This window comes from Parasteatoda tepidariorum, chromosome 5 (genome assembly GCF_043381705.1).
Source record: "Parasteatoda tepidariorum isolate YZ-2023 chromosome 5, CAS_Ptep_4.0, whole genome shotgun sequence".
NCBI lineage: Eukaryota > Metazoa > Arthropoda > Arachnida > Araneae > Theridiidae > Parasteatoda > Parasteatoda tepidariorum.
This window is the reverse complement of record NC_092208.1, coordinates 25387102-25405783: the sequence shown is the minus strand read 5'-3', so window position 1 is coordinate 25405783 and position 18682 is coordinate 25387102. Positions and strand designations below refer to the sequence as shown.

Sequence of the window (18682 nt, the reverse complement as noted above, 5' to 3'; positions counted from 1 at the left end):
AACTCTTGGATCAAATATTGGGACAAACAAGCTTTCGAGGAAGACTTTTTAATGTACTATCCCGCATTTGCATTACAAGGAGAGGAAAACTTCGAAAAACTCTCATGGTTAGTCCGATGACAGGGGGATTTTATACTACTGACGATATTTTATGTCGGTACTGCGGTCGGTATCAGTCGGGAGCATAATTCCTAGCAACCAGCCAACGCTGGGATTTGAACCTCGCTCACCTCATTATGTATAAAAAAAACAAATAATAATCAACTAGAGTATCAATTTGACGATAAAGTCGAATCGCAATTTTATTTACGCGATGATCAAAACTGTAAAATAAATACTGAAAAGTAGGAGCAGGTATAGGAAATAATCGTAAAAGGACTTGAATGAAAGGTAAAGTTATTTTACGATAAGCAAAACTGCATGGCTAAAACTAGAATTTGAATTGGTGTTTTTAATTCGTCTATTGATAGGATAACAAAAACAGTAAAAACCATTTTTTGAGCATAACAACTTTAAAACTCCAAATATATGGAGAATGTCCGTAAAAAAACAGAAATATTTTACATTGTAAATCTTACAGTTCCAAATTTGCATCGTTGAAATGATATAGAAACCTTTGGTATCATAGCAAAAATCATTTCCCAAATTAGTATTGGAAAGACATAAAAAAAAAAAATTCTAATGATCATGAATGGTACAATGTATTAAAATGTGAAAGTGTTTTAATGTTAATGTAAATCTATTGTTATAATATATTTTAATGTAAGTTTTAAGAAATTCTATTTCCTTTGAGACTCGGAAAAAACTGAATTATGCATTGAAAAAAGTATCCGATTTGATTTTACAAAAATGAAATAAAATCATCAAACGAGAAATTAATAAATTTTACATTGTGCATAAGCACCGCTTAACCATAATAATTCACCGAAAAATCATACTAACCATAAGTATTGCCAAATTTATTTTTCAGAAAATCTTAAATTTGGTTTATCTGTGGACGAATCAAGGTTTGCCAAGGTTGAACAAGTTGAGCGTTAACATGATCTTTCAAAAATGTCTCAACCTAGCTCCCGATGGACGGTTTGGAGAACACTGGCTTAAAGCAAGGTGGAAAAAAGAATTACAAGGAAAAACTTAAAAGTTCTTATAAATAAATTTCCCGCAGCGAAGTTGAATGGCTCTGAATACTATTAGGAAACAAAAATAACTTCTCGTATATCAATTCATTTAATAGCGTCTAATACCTCAATTTATTCAATCAACCTACTATATGAGCAACCAGATTCAAGCCGCTACAATTTAACCACATTAACTAGACATCATAAAAGGCTTTTTTACTTTTTAGTTGGTCGAGTGTCTTAAAAAAATCCTCACTATATGTCCATTCAAGATATTTGAAACTCTGTGCAGAAAGAAAAGGTATGGCTGATTGTACGGCTTGGGTCTTTTTATGCAGTCAGAACCAGTATAATAAGATTTGATTTATAAACTTTTTTGTTCTTCCTCTTTTAAAAACTTTAAATTAGTAACATTATTGTGAGGTTATAATTTCGTGTCATGGATTTTTGACTTAATACACACATTCGTTATTTATGACAGGAAAAAGCAAAAATATTTTATTGAGAAGCACCTTTTGTTATATATCATGCATAGTAATTCAGTTCATAATTCTAAGGGGCAAAAAAGCATTAATAAAAGTAGTTTATTAATCAGAAATTAAGGAGACATTGAGAGATTTTAGTTACGTAGAGATCAAACAAACAGACAAGAAATAAATACGCAATAATGTATTGCATTATAAAAAGACTAAACATAATAAAATATTAACAAACACACTATGGGTTTGTGAAGCCTTTCCTCTAGATTAATTTTCTATCTAATACATAGAGGGCACCACAATACTTTTACGTCACTGAATTTGAAATTCTTTAGTAATATTTTTCAAACGTGAGTATAAAGTTTTTTTTTTAAATGGTAGTATAAAAGCTAACAGTCATGACTTTACATATGTTCTGTATGAGGGAAAAAAACCAAGTTTTATATACGAATTTTTGGAATTTCGAACGTAATATATAATTTGAATATAATAATTTTAACGAATCTGGTATGAAGTAATGTTAAAAATTAAATATTCCCCCCCCCCAAGTCATTTAAAAAAAATTAAATCAACTCTAAATACTACGAATGAAACTCAAATTTGGTTAAGAAAAATATTCGAACATAACTGGTATTAATAAGTTAAAGTAAGCAAAGAATTAAAAGGGAAGAATAAGAAATTATAAGCTAGTAACAATAATTAATATTTTTCAAAGAACATTATATTTTAACAGCTTTCAAATATTTTAAGTTCATTAATTATTCCGCAATTAATAAAATTTGATAAATCTTTCGAATTATATAATAATTCAAATTTTCATAATTAGAATAAATTTATCTTAAGCTTATTTTAAACTTTAAATTCAGAAAACCCAAATAATATATTCTAATTATTTTTCTTCAAAATTATTTCTGTCGATTTTCTGCAAATTATTTTTATCTTAATTCTAAATACTTGTAAATTTTATTTCAATTCAAAAGGATTCCAAAGCAATACATTAGTTTAAATATTTTTCTTAAGATAAAAACATAAGTAAACAGAAATTTCACGCACAGATAATTAAAAGCTAATTCTGAAAATATCACAACTTTCTTTGCGTTCATCGCAAATCTTTTTAAAAGACATTACAAATTAATCTACAATGCATTCTTTTCTTATGAAATACGACAAACTTTGCGATAAAGAATTTTTTAATCAATCAAAAATAGCCGCCTGCATTACATGATGAAGTGATTTTTAGTAAAAATATTTTCTCATTTGCGCTTTAAAAGAAATATATTTCCACTCTCCTATTCATTAAATAACTCTTCAGAGAACAGGTATTAAAAAAACCGTGATCAGAAGTAACTCGTAAATTCTTTTCCTCATTTGTGATAAAGTTCTAACTTGAATCGAGTAAATTAACTCTTTCTACGAGTAAAAAAGAAGAGGAAATTCGACGGTTTTAAATAGTTTGGTGATGAACGATACCCGATCATTTACTCTTTATTCTCGTTTTTTCAGTTCTGAAATTTTTGAAAGACAATCTTCATTAACAATGCGGACATTTTATTCCTTTTTAACTCACTTCATTACAAAGTTCGTAAAGAGTAACTGAAATGAAGGAAAGTCTATTAAGAGCTCTCTTAGATATAAAAAGGTTAAAGAGAAAGATATAAAAAGGTTACTATTATTACCTATAGGCACTTTGTTTAGTTAAATAGGTATACCCTTTTCAACAAAATTGATTTGATTAATGAGGAATTTTTGTTACATACTTATCTAATAAAATAAAAGTGCAGCATTAAAATCGAACTTAAATGACTAAAAAAATTTTAATGTCTTCTCCAAAAGTTAACTAATAACATTCTACATCATGAAAAAGGACTTTTTGATGAAAATCTGAGTTCTTTGTATATTTTTGGCAGAAAATGACGAATCTGTAACTATTTTTTGTTTACAAGTTTCACCAAAATCTACATTTTAGCTTGGCGACTTTATAGTACACTATAACAACTTGCAAGCAAAGGTTGGGCACTCTCAGTAACAGTAAGATCATTGGCCATTTGGAGAACATGGCGAATTCAATGACATTTTTTAAGGCCAAAGACTTTACTTCTTTTCCCATGTTTTGAAGCTTTAGATACATTAGGAAACGAGGCGACTGAGAATTCAATGGATGCTTGGGGACTTTTCTTCATTAAAAACTGTATGTGGTGTACTATTTTAGTTTAGACGCATAAAACATACATCTTTTGTTGAAACAGAATCACTTAATTTCATCTAAAGGATGGAAAAAAATAAAAAATTTATTTGCACAGTGAGCCAGCGAACAACGAAGCAAATAACAATGAATTTGTTTTTGTTTTCTGGTGTTGATAAATCCAATGTATTTAACTAAGTATAGAAATTGTTCCTATCCTATGTTTTTATCAAAAATTAACCATGATTCTTATTTAGTGTATTTATTCAAGAATAGCAATGATTCATATCCAGTGTATTTATCTAGCAATAGCAATGATTCTTATCCAATGTATTTATCTAAGAATAGCTATGATTCATATCCAGTGTATTTATCTAAGAACAGCTATGATTCATATCCAGTGTATTTATCTAGCAATAGCAATGATTCTCATCCAATGTATTTATCTAAGAACAGCTTTGATTCATATCCAGTGTATTTATCTAACAATAGCAACGATTCTTATCCAGTGTATTAGCTAATAATAACAATTATTCTCCTCCAGTGTATTTATCTAACAAAATAATATTTTTTAGGATTTTAATGTCTTGTCAGTAGGAACAATTTTTATCCAATGGATTTATCCAAAAATAGCAATGATTTTTATCCAATAATAGCATCGTTTCATATTCACTACATTTATCTAACAAGGTACATTTATCTAACAATTCCTATGATTACTTGCCAGACCCTTTAAGACATAAGAACTCCGATTTGAAATTTGCTTAATAGAGAGCAATACATACTTTTTATGTTTGACACTAACCTTTTATAAATTAAGGCTCGTTTCAGAAAGTTAGTCTCATTAATTCAAAGCACATATAAGTGTGTTCTGACTTTGCAATTTAAAATTTTTTAATGCTTTAAAAATGTATAAAGTAATTTGCATTTATATCGAAATTGAAATCGTTTTTCTTTTCTAGTGACTCTATTTGATAGTGCGTTGGAGCGTCATCCAAAAAGTCACTACAAAATAGTCACCTCAACAGCGACTTTTCTTCATTCAACCAGTTCCTTTCCTTTGGTTCTTAAGAAATTGCAATTTTTTTAGAAATCATCTAAGTTCCAAATGTTATTGCGCATTACATTTAATTATCAAAATTTCTATGGCGGAATGGTATTTTATTACCTTCAAGCGCTCTAAAGAGTTAAGGTAGTGGGTTCGAGTACCTCCGTAAATCTGGATCCGTCAATGTGCTGTCATTTTTTAATGAGTGATATGTTCTTCAATTTGACATGGGTTTGTAAGTCATTCTATGTCTAAATACTCAAGCGTGCATATGTATGCGCAGTGCTAAATAAATAATGTCTAATAAAAGAAGGCATCAGATGTTAATCTGATTTTTCTTATCACACTACCTTGAGGGTAAATGGCTGCAAATTAGTCACAAAAATCATGCCAGAATTGTACGAGTTACGTACAGAAGTTTTGAAAATTCGCAACAGAAACCAAAAACATAGATGGAAATAGATTGGTAATTTCCCCCTTAAATCTGAAGAGTTTAAAGTAAAATAAGCTTTCGAAAGAAGAAGAAAATCAGAAAAAACTTTCCAAAAAACAATTCTAATGAACTAAAAAGAATAGGCAAGATAATGAGAGAATTCAAAATAAATGCGATGAGATGGAGAGCAATAATAGAATCCGTATATTTCAATTCGGAGTAACGAGGAATATGTTTAGATGTATGCAGCCTTCTATGTAAAATTTATGATTGCAGTTTTACGCTCTTCACTAAAAATTTATTAAAAAATATTTGATCTTCATAAATCCTCGTCAGTTCCCAAACCATAGTTCTACATACAAACTTGTACGCCTCAATAGTACGTAAACAAGGAAAATTTTAGAACATTTCTACTGCAAAGTAACAATTCAAGCATTAATTTGTAAACTCAGTTGTTAGAATTTCAAACCACTTTCAGCTATTTTGCAAACACAAAGAAGCTTCTTCGCTTTTAGCTGCACTTAAAGTCTTTCGTCGTCTTTCAAAGCCTACTGTAAAATTTAAAAGTAAAATAATAAAAGAAACATTGAAAGGCACTGTGTGTTTTTTTTTAATTTGTCGTTAAAACTTTAACCGCATGCACAAGCTTTGAATCGTTCTAAATGCAAAAGAACACAATTTTTCTTTGATAACAAGAAAGTGCAATTATCTCTAAATCTTCTAAACACTCAACATTTTTCCTGGCTGAACTTCGCTTTAAAAAAGAAAAGAGAGTGATTAAAGTGAAAACTGTTGTTATCTTGTAAAACAAACTGTATTTGATGGTTTTGCCAAGAAAACTTCACCTCTATGTTTTTTAAAATTGAAAATTGTCGATATACGAAGAAGTAAAAATAATTTCAGCCACTTCAGTAAACAGTCTGGGTTTACTTTTTGAGGATGATGTCTTGCTACTTGAAGGTAAACATAATTCAACAAAGTATCTGCTTTGGAAGAATTTGAAAATAGTTATTAATTTTTATGCATAAAACTACAAATATTTTTATTAAATCTGTATGTTTAAAACGTTATTATGAAATTAAAATTTTAACTTTTTGAAAATTTATTAGATAGATCAATGCTTAAATATCCTTACTATAATTTATAAGAAAAAACTATGAATATTAGTATTCACGTAATACTTTATAAGAAAAATGAAACTATGAATATTGATATTCATACTATAATTTATAAAAAAAATGGAATTATGAACATTGATGTTCATACTATGACTTATAAGAAAAATAAAACTATTAATATTAATACTCATACAAAAATTTATATGAAAAATAAAACTGTGAACAGTGATACTAGATTCAAGAAACATAAACTATGAACATTATTATTCGTACAATAATTAATAAGAAAAATTAAACAATAAGCATTGGATATTGCTTATATTGCATCCATTTATAGGAAAAATGATGCTACTATTATGATGATAATATTATTTTTACTATAATTTGAAAGAAAATGAAACTGTAAACATTGTAAAAAATTATTTTACAAAATTGAGCTTAAATATTTCAATATAGTCCCAAAATAAATATAGTCTAAGTTGAAAAACTCTATGCATTTAAAATTGAAATAGCATGTACTCATTTTTTCATATATATTCATTTTTTCATATATTCATTTTTTCATACATTCATTTTTAAAACTGTTGTATGCGGAATGTATTTGGATTCATTAGTTTATTTTTGAAAAAAAGGAATAATTTCCGTAAGACAAGTTTGAAAAATGGAATCAAATCCTATGTTCATTTCCTTAAATATCTGTGTTTATTTCTTTAAACACGCATTTCGAGCTTTATAAATTTTTTTGAACACGCATTTTGGGCTGTGTCTATTTTTTTAAATACGTATTTTAAGTTGTGTCCATTTTCGTAAACAAGCAATTCAAGCTGTATCTATTTTCTTAAACACGCATTTCGGGCTGTGTTCATTTTCTTAGATACATTCGTATTTTCGAGCTGTATCCATTTTTTAAATGCGCATTTTGAGTTATGTCCATTTTCCTAAATAATCATTTCGAGCAGTATCCATTTTCTTAAACCCGTATTTTAAGCAGTGTTTATTTTCTTAAACAAGCGTTTTGCGTTTCAAGCTGTGTCCACGTTTTTGAACTCGTAGTTTGAGTTTGATCCAATTTGTTAAACACGCATTTTGAACTCTGTCCAAAATTAAAAAGACTCGCCTACGAAATCACCTATTACGTTTGTTGTTAAGAGATAATAACTATTAAAAGAATACATCTGTTTTTACTATCAAAGAATAGTTTCTGTTAAAGGATAATTACTGTTTTAATAAAAGGTCATACTTTATGACTTAGACACAACTAGGAAATTCTTTTTTTCATTATTTCCAATTGTAATTAAACTGTATGTAATTAGAGACTGCGTTTGGTTAACAGTAATATTAAAATTAATGAAAAACAACTTAATCAAGTAACATTTAATCTGTTCTTCAACTATATTATTTAAAAATATATATATAGTAACATAGTATAAAGTATATACTTTAATCATATTACTTTAATTAATGCTATGTTTTGACTTTAATCTAATTACCTTTCATGATTGTTCTAAGTAATTAACATTACTACTTATTAAAATTAAAATATAATAAGACATTACAAGAGGAAAGTGCATTAAGAAGTTTTTAGAAATACAATATTTAAAATATCACTTTTATTTATCCAAGTCAAACCTCCAAGGGGTTATTCTTAAATAATCCCGCATCGCAATTTCGGGTTTGTTCCATTATTACTTTAAAGAAAATCATAATTTATGGGAGAAAGAATTTAAATAAAAATAATTCACACCACGAAGAATATTTTATTATTTGAGATGCATATATTACATTTAATAAAATCGAAATAAACAAAATGCAGATAATAAATTGCTTTGTTCGAAATAAATTACTATTTTCTTTTAATTTACTTTCGAATGCTAAAGACTAAGCAACGCTTCCATTCAAAATAAGGAGCTAATGTGAATCCTATTTTTTCATATGCGGTAATTTGGTTAGGTATTAGATTTCAAATGCAATAATTTTTCTTTACCCTTTTTGAACAGTAATCAAATCTAAGTTATTGCATTAAATCTTTTTAGCATTTTTATTATTCTCAATCTTATTAAAATGAATAATAATTATAAAATCCATCAGATAACTTTATTTATCGTTTCGTTTGAAAATCAGAATAACATTATATTTTTCGTGGAAGATTCTTAGTAAATTTTTCTTTATTGGCTTTATTTTAACTTTCTCTCTATATTAAAAGACGTGAAAGCCGCTGTTGCTGTTTTGGGTTTTTAGCTTTACTTTGTTTGATGTGCAAAAATTATAAGACTTAAAAAACTTGAAATTACAAAGAGGTGTACAAAAATGTCAGGGAATTCTTTAAAATAGAAACATTTAAGATTCATAGTTCCATAATTATTAACCGGTAAACTTGTAGTAAAATATAACACGCGGGCCACTATGCAACCCGCATGGTATTTCAGTTCGTCAAATTTCCAACTGCATGGCGGATATTTGACATACTGAAAAGGAATTTTATTTAAGAACTTAGTACGAGTTTCCAAAAGGATAGTTTATGCTTTGTACTACATTGGCTAAAGTGAAAACGTGAATGAAGCACAAATCAAGTACAAAAATATATTATAGTTTCAATTCTGTATACAAGAACTGTTTTCGATGCTCAAACAGCAAATGATATTAGGAAGATAAAGAAATATACACGTACAAAGTCAATTAACTAATCAGAACGAAGGAACAAGTTTGAACAAGATAATAAAAGGTGATAATAAATAGGAGTGAGGGGGCTAGAACCCTAGAGGGCAAAAGATTATGAGTTAATTATGAATTTCCATGCTTTGAGAAAGGTGGGAAACCAGAAAGATCATTTACTGAATTATTAGAATTTTTTCAAAATATGGAGCGATTCCCAGAAATCAAATTTGGTAGATGAAGAACAGTGTTGAATGACTTTTGCTCAAACTTTTTTTGTGTCATAGTGATGCATATTTTTAAGCATATTTCAAAGAAAATAGCAACACATTTTATAAATTTCTATGCTTGACCTAAAATCTATACATTTTTTCATAAAATAAATATTATTTAATTATTATAATATTTTAATAATAGTTTCACTAAAAGTTTGCATAATTTGTTATTAATTTTATCAAATTTATATTTAATATTATAGATTTGGATATAACATTAAATGATATCCAATAAATGACCATACAGAGTTAAATTATGTACACAGCCAATCATATATTCGTATTTCTTGTATGGAATGATGGATCTATCTAAAGATAACAAATATCCAAAACACTAATATCCCAAAAGGCTAACAACAGCGGAAACTCCGTTATGGCTATGTGATTCATATCACCAAAGCCCCTTACTTTGTAGCTATGCCACTTCTCATTGTAGAAACAACGGCTGGACAGTAGGGGTTTGCAGAATGGTCACTTCGTTGATGGATGGGTAGGAAATAGACAATGATCTATTTGATGGCCGCTCAGAATAACTAGACAGAGGATATTATTCTGTCTCAAAATGTAATACTATAATGCTAAGCCCAATTCTATCTAATTTGCTAGTTTCTCTTTTAGTAAGAAGCTATCTTGAAAACAATAATTATAGTGATTTTGGGTTTCTGTAATTACATATTATGTGCGTTCTTATGATTAAGTATTGTAAGTGGTCTTATTTTTCAGTTTTATATTCTAGAATAAGAAAAAAAGGATGGACATTGGGTACACATGACAGGAAGGGGGGGGGGGGGAAATGAACCATCTAAAGATAGTTCATTTCTCCCCCAAGATAGTGTGAAAGAAGAGGTTTACTTTAACATCGCTATCTAGACATTTGAATTGCTGTTTTGAATGTAACTTTTTACGGTGAAACGAATGAAACCAATCCTAAATCAATAAATCTAATACTTTAAAAGTTATTAAGGTTCCATGTGTACTTCATGAGTACATTTCCAAGTACATTTTTCAACTTATACTATTCTTTCTATTGGCGCATCTGACATTGCTTCAAAACTTGTGTCTTTCCCACATAAAATCCTCCTTACTTATAAACTAACATTTTTAAAAATTTCCTTTTTATTTCGATGAATTTGGTAGCCTGCAAACTATTATTAATTGGTCAATATCTAAAGAACCAAGTCAATAAATAAGACATTCAACAATTAGTTGATAATGTTAAAGAATCAAACTTTTGAACTTGAACAATACAGAAACCGTAAATGCTCACATTTTCAAGGGAAAACTCTTGATTCGGCACTATAACGAAAATCTGTAGAAATGTTCTTAGCATATAAAGTCATTTATATTCCATAATTTGTAATAATTTAATCCTATCTCCAGTTAGTCTGATGTTTAGGTAGATAATGTGCATATTAACGGCTTTCGGTCTTTAGCGGTAATAGAATTTTAAAATTTTTTGAATTACCAAAATTGTATGCAAGAATTTTATATTCTTAAAAAACATGAAGATTTGACTAATAAGCATTTGATTTGATAATTCCATACAAAATATAACTACTACCGATACTGTTTTTTGACCATTAATAAATAAATCATAAAATCTAGTAACTATTTGCTAAAAGCTTTACGGAAAGTTTTACGGAAAGTTGCACGGAATTACCTTTGGATATACACGTTTAATAATAGGGCGTAAAATGTTTTCGTTTCGCTTAAAAAGTTCTCGTGATATGGTGAAATACGGAAAAAGTAAAATTAATCTTAAGGGGTCTAAAATTTGGACTGCTTTCTTGATCTAACTATTAGAACCATGAGTACTAGATTGTAGCTATACCCTATATTTTGTGGGTAAAAAATGCGAATACGTCGAAAAAAATGATGAGTTTATTCAGAGAAAGTACGTTTTTGGATCTGATTTGGTAACTTAATTATAGTCTGTATTAATTAATTGGCATATTTGACGTCACGTCTTCGTACCATTAGGATTAAGTACCTCATCAAGAACACCCTATCAATAGATCAAAAGTTGTTCAAGGTGGTCAATTTACACTCATGTCCATAAATTAAGAATAATTCAGAATCACACGGAAATCAAACTCACGTGTAGAATTATCACACTCATCCTGAAGAAGAATGTGCAAATTACAGGAAACCACTAGATGACGCTGGTAGTACGTCACAATGACGAGAGTGTAAGAGAGGGGTATATAAGGAATGGTGGCAAAGAAGTAAAATTGTTCACAAGTGCTTTAAAAGCCTTTCNACAGCGGAAACTCCGTTATGGCTATGTGATTCATATCGCCAAAGCCCCTTACTTTGTAGCTATGCCACTTCTCATTGTAGAAACAACGGCTGGACAGTAGGGGTTTGCAGAATGGTCACTTCGTTGATGGATGGGTAGGAAATAGACAATGATCTATTTGATGGCCGCTCAGAATAACTAGACAGAGGATATTATTCTGTCTCAAAATGTAATACTATAATGCTAAGCCCAATTCTATCTAATTTGCTAGTTTCTCTTTTAGTAAGAAGCTATCTTGAAAACAATAATTATAGTGATTTTGGGTTTCTGTAATTACATATTATGTGCGTTCTTATGATTAAGTATTGTAAGTGGTCTTGTTTTTTAGTTTTATATTCTAGAATAGGAAAAAAAATTATTGACATTGGGTACACATGACTGGAAGGGGGGAGAAATGAACTATCTAAAGTTAGTTCATTTCTCCCCCAAGATTGTGTGAAAGAAGAGGGTTACTTAAACATCGTTATCTAGATATTTGAAATGCTGTTTTGAATGTACCTTTTCGTCTGAAACGAATGAAACCAATCCTAAATCAATAAATCTAATACTTCAAAAGTTATTAATGTTCCTTGTGTACTTCGCGAGTACATTTCCAAGTACATTTTTCAACTTATACTATTCTTCCTATTAACGCATCTGACATTGCTTCAAAAATTGTATCTTTACTACATAAAATCCTCATTACTTATAAATTAATATTTTTAAAAATTTCGTTTTTATTTTAATGAATTTGGTAGCCTGCAAACTATTATTTATTGGTCAATATTGAAAGAATCAAGTCAATAAAACATTCAACAAATTAGTTGACAATGCTATAGAAACAAACTTTCGAACTTGAACTATACAGAAACCGTAAATGCTCGTATTTTCAATGGGAAAACTCTTGATTTGGCACTTTAACGAAAATCTGTAGAATTATTCCTAGCATATAAAGTAATTTATATTCCATTATTTGTAATAGTTTAATTTTATCTCTAGTTAGTCTGATGTTTAGATAGATAATTAGCATATTAACGGCTTTCTGTCTTTAGCGATAACAGAATTCTAAAATTTTTGAATGAGCAAAATTGTATGCAAGAATTTTATATTCTTTAAAAAATGAAGATTTGACTAATAAGGATTTGATTTGATAATTCCATACAAAATATAACTACTACCGATACTGTTTTTTGACTATTAATAAATGAATCATAAAATCTAGTAAATATTTACTAAAAGTTTTACGGAAAGTTGCACGGAATTACCTTTGGATATACACGTTTAATAATAGGGCGTAAAATTTTTTCGTTTCGCTTAAAAAGTTCTCGTGATATGGTGAAATACGGAAAAAGTAAAATTAATATTAAGGGGTCTAAAATTTGGTCTGCTCTCTTGATCTAACTATTGGGACCATGTGTACTAGATTGCAGCTATACCCTATATTTCGTGGGTTAAAAATGCGTATGCGTCGAAGCAAAACGATGTGCTTATTCAGAGAAAGTACGTTTTGGGATCTGATTTTGTAACTTAAATATCGTCTGTATTAATTAATTAGCATATTTGACGTCACGTCTTCGTACCATTAAGATTAAGTGCCACATCATGAACACTCTATCATTAGATCAAAAGTTATTCAAGGTGGTCTATTTGTTTGCGCTCTGTACATGCAATAGGGATTTTTATATTTCGTTTACAAAACAAGGCAACTGAAACATATTTCTTAATGACGAAATCAACGCGTAAACAGCACCAATGAAATTAAATCTTTTTTTTCCCAAAGCTACTAACTTAAGGTAATTAGAAGTATTCAAATCTTGAGGACAGTACTCGAATTTAAATAGTTGTCCTCAAAAACTTTAAAATTCTTTGAGGACAGAAAAAGTTCTTAAATCTTAATACATGTGCTCAAATTTCTTCGAACTGTCCGAAAATATCTCATCGTTTTTTATATGCAGTGGAATATCAAATGGGCATGTTTTATTAAACAAGATAATTTTGTCTCTCCAAGAATACTATCGAAAAGCAGAAAAGTACCATCATGAAACTAACTAAGGGAAACTCCATACTCGTCTTAGAATAATTTCAGCAAAAAATAAACTATTAATCATGAACATCTTAATTTTATAAGTGTTAAACAATTGCAAAATGTAATATGATCTATCCAAACTGCTTAGTAAAGATATCAAGTTTCATGAAGATGGTTCTTATATTAGTTATTAGTATTTTTTAAAAAAAGAAAGCTTTGTTGCACATATAAATTAATATTTTAATAATATATGCCTGTCCTCAAATCGTAAAACTTTTTGAGTCCGCTCTGCTGATTTGTCCTCAAATTACGGTTCTGAAATCTGATGACCTTATACTAACATTCTCTGAAACCACTAGAGTGGAGATTTTCCATAAGATTAAATTTAGTTAAGAGGGAAGCCACCATTCAAATAGTTTACGGTTACAATCAAATTTAGCCTTGATCAAACTAACGCTGATTTGTCCTCAAATCATCATTCTGAAATCTGATGACCTTATACTAACATTCTCTGAAACCACTAGAGTAGAGGTTTTCCATAAGATTAAATTTAGTTAATATGGAAGCCACCATTCAAATAGTTTACGCTTACAATCAAATTTAGCCTCGATCGAACTTAAATTCGATTAATATATTTTCCTATTTAAGTCAAAAATCAAATACATAAAGTCTGTGAAGTCATCAAAACTATTGTTATCTAATTCTCAAAAAACAAGCATTTAAAAAAATTAATGTTGCGCTTGAGGAATCATTGAACTTGCTATTTCATAGAAGAAAAAAAACCACAAATCTGTACAGAGTTTCCACCTATCCGGACACGTGAAGTCTCAATTAAAACACAATTAGGGGCGGATATCTACGAGAACTCCATATTTGCATGGTTAAAGATGATGAATTTGGAATTTCGCTGGAAAAACGACGCTTGGCGTAGTACATAAGGCAGGAAGCTCGCCAAATTAATGCTACTTCGTACAAGTTTCTTATCAGGAAAGTTGTTAAACAATGAGTGACATCAAGTTATGAGAAAGTAAAGCCATCATTTATCTTCATCAAACTCTTTATTTAATGAAGACATAGAGAAGATATTTCATTATTAGCTTCGTTTGGCGCTCTATTCTGAAGAACAATTATGAGAAAGGTCGCCATGTAGACCCACTAATGAAGGCGCTAACGAGCTACATTTGGCTCTTTTTTAGGCTCGAATTTTCTTTTTTATGTCTTTCCACGCAATAGTTTAGACTTTATTTTCAAGTGATGTGTTTATAATTCTGAGATTTTTAATCCTTCAAAAAGAAAAAAAGAGGAAGTTAATAATTTTTAATTTTTTTTTGATATGATGTACTTAATTACTCGCTTGGAAGTTTGTGAAAATAACGGAAGTTAATGGTGTATTCATGTGGTATTTAGATAAAAACAAAATAAAGATTACAGACATGTGTTGCAAAACTTTAAAAGTAATAGTTTACTTAAAATTGCATATAATATGAGAAAAAATAGGATTTCTAACGCTTGAAGCAAAACTGGAGTCTCATACCTGTCTACTTTGCTTGAAAATTTTGTTATTCTAAAATTCTTTTAAAAATTCTATTAATGTTTCGTATTTACTGATAATGAATTTTGATTACGATTTTAATTTCAGGATAAAAAAATTTGTTCATATCTTAAAGTCAAAAAGAGTTTAACCACCCGTTACTCTTCCAGTCTATCCCAATATTACAAAAATCAAAATTACAACTTTGCGACTTCTAAAATATAAACGTATACAAATGAAGAAAAAAAAACGAAAATACAGAATATAAACGTCTGCAAAGTTCATAATAGGTGGACAGCTACTTTGGTTTGAGGGAAATATTTTGAATTTTATGTAATGTCCCATTTAAACATTTCGTTATCGGTAAAATTTTCTGTAGGAAGAAGCTTTTACTTCAATTTAATGGTAGTCATTTTTCTATTTTTATTTGTGCTCTTGAAAAAAAATTTTCTTCCTTTTGGTTACTATCTATTGTCAGTATTATATGTGAAGTTTATTTTTCTGATCTGTTTTCTGGTTTTAACATTCTTGATACCAATATGGTCAGCATAATTCAATCTGTTAGAAAATTTTATTTCCCGGGTAAAACTTGCTTATCAGATTAATGTAAAATCACAGGTAACAGTACAGTAAACATTTAGCAGAAAAGATTAACAACTCACACATTTTGTAACTTCCTTTTACTGCTTGTATTTCAACCTAAAATATTCTTTATAATATTTTTACACTCAAAATATTATAAAAATCACTTTTTTGTGATCTAATCTTCTTACTTTAAACTTCAATTTTTTATTAAAATATTAGCACAATATGTAAAGCAGTATATCACAAAAGTTTAATTTTTTTTAGGAGAACCAGTTTAATGACTCTTGTACAATCAATTGCATCATTTTTTTTTATTTGAATTAGAAGCACTTATACATCAATTCCCTGCTATCAAAACATAATAAATAATAATTGATATAAGAATGGGTATAGATACTTAAATAAATAAAATTCAATTTTAAAAATAAAAATACTGCAAATAGTTAAGTTGTTGTTTAATTGTCCTCATTAGATTTTTGATCTCCCAGTATCTGTTACAAATACAGTTACTAGATAATGCGGAACTCAACTTTTTAAGCAAAAACAATTTAATTCGTATTAGTATAAACAGATACTCGATTAAATAATTCTAGGAGTTCAGATTATCTATTTACCATAATTGATAAATCATATCAGAAAAGTAATTGTCACGCGTTTACTCTACAAATAGTCTCGCTTACAGATTTCCTCTTCGTATTTACTTGAAAAACATTATCTATCACCCGTTTGCGTAAAAAAAAGAAGGGAAAAAAAAGGAAACCTTTTTCCTTACAATCTCTTTTGCATAATGCATTTAAGCTTTTAAGTTCTTAATACACATCTATCAAACGCATTTTACGGATGATACAGGCAAATTTTCTTGACCCATTACACACAACACCCATTATTGATCACCTGGAAACTTTGGAACAAAAAAAAAGAAGCTAAACAAACAAAACGTCATTTTTTTTCTCTTTACTTGCACTTCTCGCCCCCATATCGTGATCTGAGTTTGTTTCCGCTCGAACATCCTCCCTCACTTTCGAACAAGCAATGTGCATAAGCGAGTTTACACTCCATGTCATTTCGTATGCAGGTTCCATGTTCACTTCCCCTTTTCCCCAACGTTTGCACACTCACTCCTTCGAAGCAAAAGAGTGCTCACTTAGCATGTTTGCAGACATCTTCATCTTTTTCCAGAGCTTCCCCTTCACCTGGTGATCGTGAGGGAGGGTGTTAGACACCATCCGGGGAGTTTTTATGCTTCCCTCCTATCATCAGGGGGGTAGCCACTCCGTCACTGTCAACTGCACGGCACTCTTGAATTTCGTGTGCCTGGATGCCTTAGAGATGTAATTAACCTTTCATTTTCACAGAGATCTGCAACATCTGTGAGGATGGATCTTATGCCTGGGCACCAGATTTAACACTTAGTCAGGTTGTCTTTGATTGTTTCTTCACGGTGCTTCCTTAGGGTGATGGTGATTGATATTCCAATTTCGTTCTCAATTACTTTTTTTGATCAATCTGAACCTTCATCAATTCAACTCGCTATGATTTTGACTTATTGAGTCATTTATGTAATCAAAGTTATTTCTATAAAATTCACATAAAATTGAAGAATTTTCTATGAAAAAATTATTAGTTTTGACATTTAGTCAATCTGTATGAGGCAAAGTTCGGAAATTTTGCCCCGTGACAAGTCGTAAGAATATTAACAGTGGCCACTTTTTAAAACATGTAACCACTTTTTTGAAAAAATGAAAGTTTTAAACGATTAAAAACTTGTTGATATTAATAATGTAATGAATAATTTCTTTTCAGCATTCCTCAAAATATGCTAAACATTACATAGTTATTTTCTAACATGAAGAATTAGTTTAGGAAACAAATATAGAAAACAGTAATTTTCAGAAATTATAAAATATTCATCATAATTTCCCATTTATTAAAAAAAAATCAATACACATGAGGTGCATTTTCAATGAAAACAGTGGCGACCAAGTGACGATTGTCAGACAATATTTTAATCCCATTTTTTATATTTTGTCGCCTGTGACAGATGGTGGCCATTAATTTTGCCCTATATCAAGCTGTTATTTATTATTTCATAATAAATCCTATCTATATTTATTACGACGATTGTAGTTACCTAGATTATACCATTGTCATTTTTTCTTGACCAAAAGCAACCTGTACTCTCATGGCTTCATTAATTTAACATGTCCTAGTTCAAACTAATTGACTTGCCTTTTAATCAGTAAATTTATTAAAGTTGACCAAAAATAAAAAAATTTCTATACAGATTTTTTTCTGTTCACCAGATTTGGATCTAACTTAAGTTGTTGTTACGTATTTCTTCACGATCTATTCAAAAATAAAATAGTAATTGATATTATTTTTTTGATTTTCTTTTTCCAGATCGAGACACTCTCCATATGCAATCAACATTCTTAAAACTGTACCACTTCAACTTAGAATGATTTTGACTTCTTTAATTGTTTTGTTTAACAAAGCTATTTAATTTTAGCTGCTCTAAAAGTCGTACTACTTTCTTTTGCCTGTTTTCTATTAATCAAGATGTTTATATGTCTTCATAATTAATCTTATTAAAATAAAATATAGTGAAGTCGATGATATTATAGTACTGTCCACTTCTTTGGACCGAAAGCAGTCTGAACTCTCATAGCTCATCAATTTAACTTGCCATACGTTTTAACTTAATGAATTGTTTGTAATAAGTTATTTAATTAAAGCTGACCAAAAATTAAATTAATTTTCATTAAAAATCTTTTGTGTCACCTGATTTGAAATTCATAAGTTGTTATTTGTTATTTCTTCACGATAAACATAATATAGCCATTAATATTTTTTTTCTGATTGAGAGCAACCTGAACTCTTACAGCCTCTCCACTTCATCGAGCTATAATTTTGACATACTGAATTTCTTTTGTAATTAAAGTCATTTTATTTAAGTT

The 18682-nt window shown here is 29.2% G+C and overlaps 1 long non-coding RNA gene across 2 annotated transcripts in view; it reads left to right on the top strand.

Annotated features, from left to right (window-relative positions):
* Window positions 1-4749: 4749 nt before the first annotated feature.
* The window catches only part of LOC122270813 (uncharacterized), an 84779-nt gene continuing 70846 nt past the window's right edge, over window positions 4750-18682 (top strand). For both annotated transcript variants that reach the window (XR_006226005.2, XR_006226004.2), the window contains exon 1: window positions 4750-6220. This is a non-coding gene — a long non-coding RNA (uncharacterized lncRNA). The remainder of the gene's footprint in view (window positions 6221-18682) is intronic.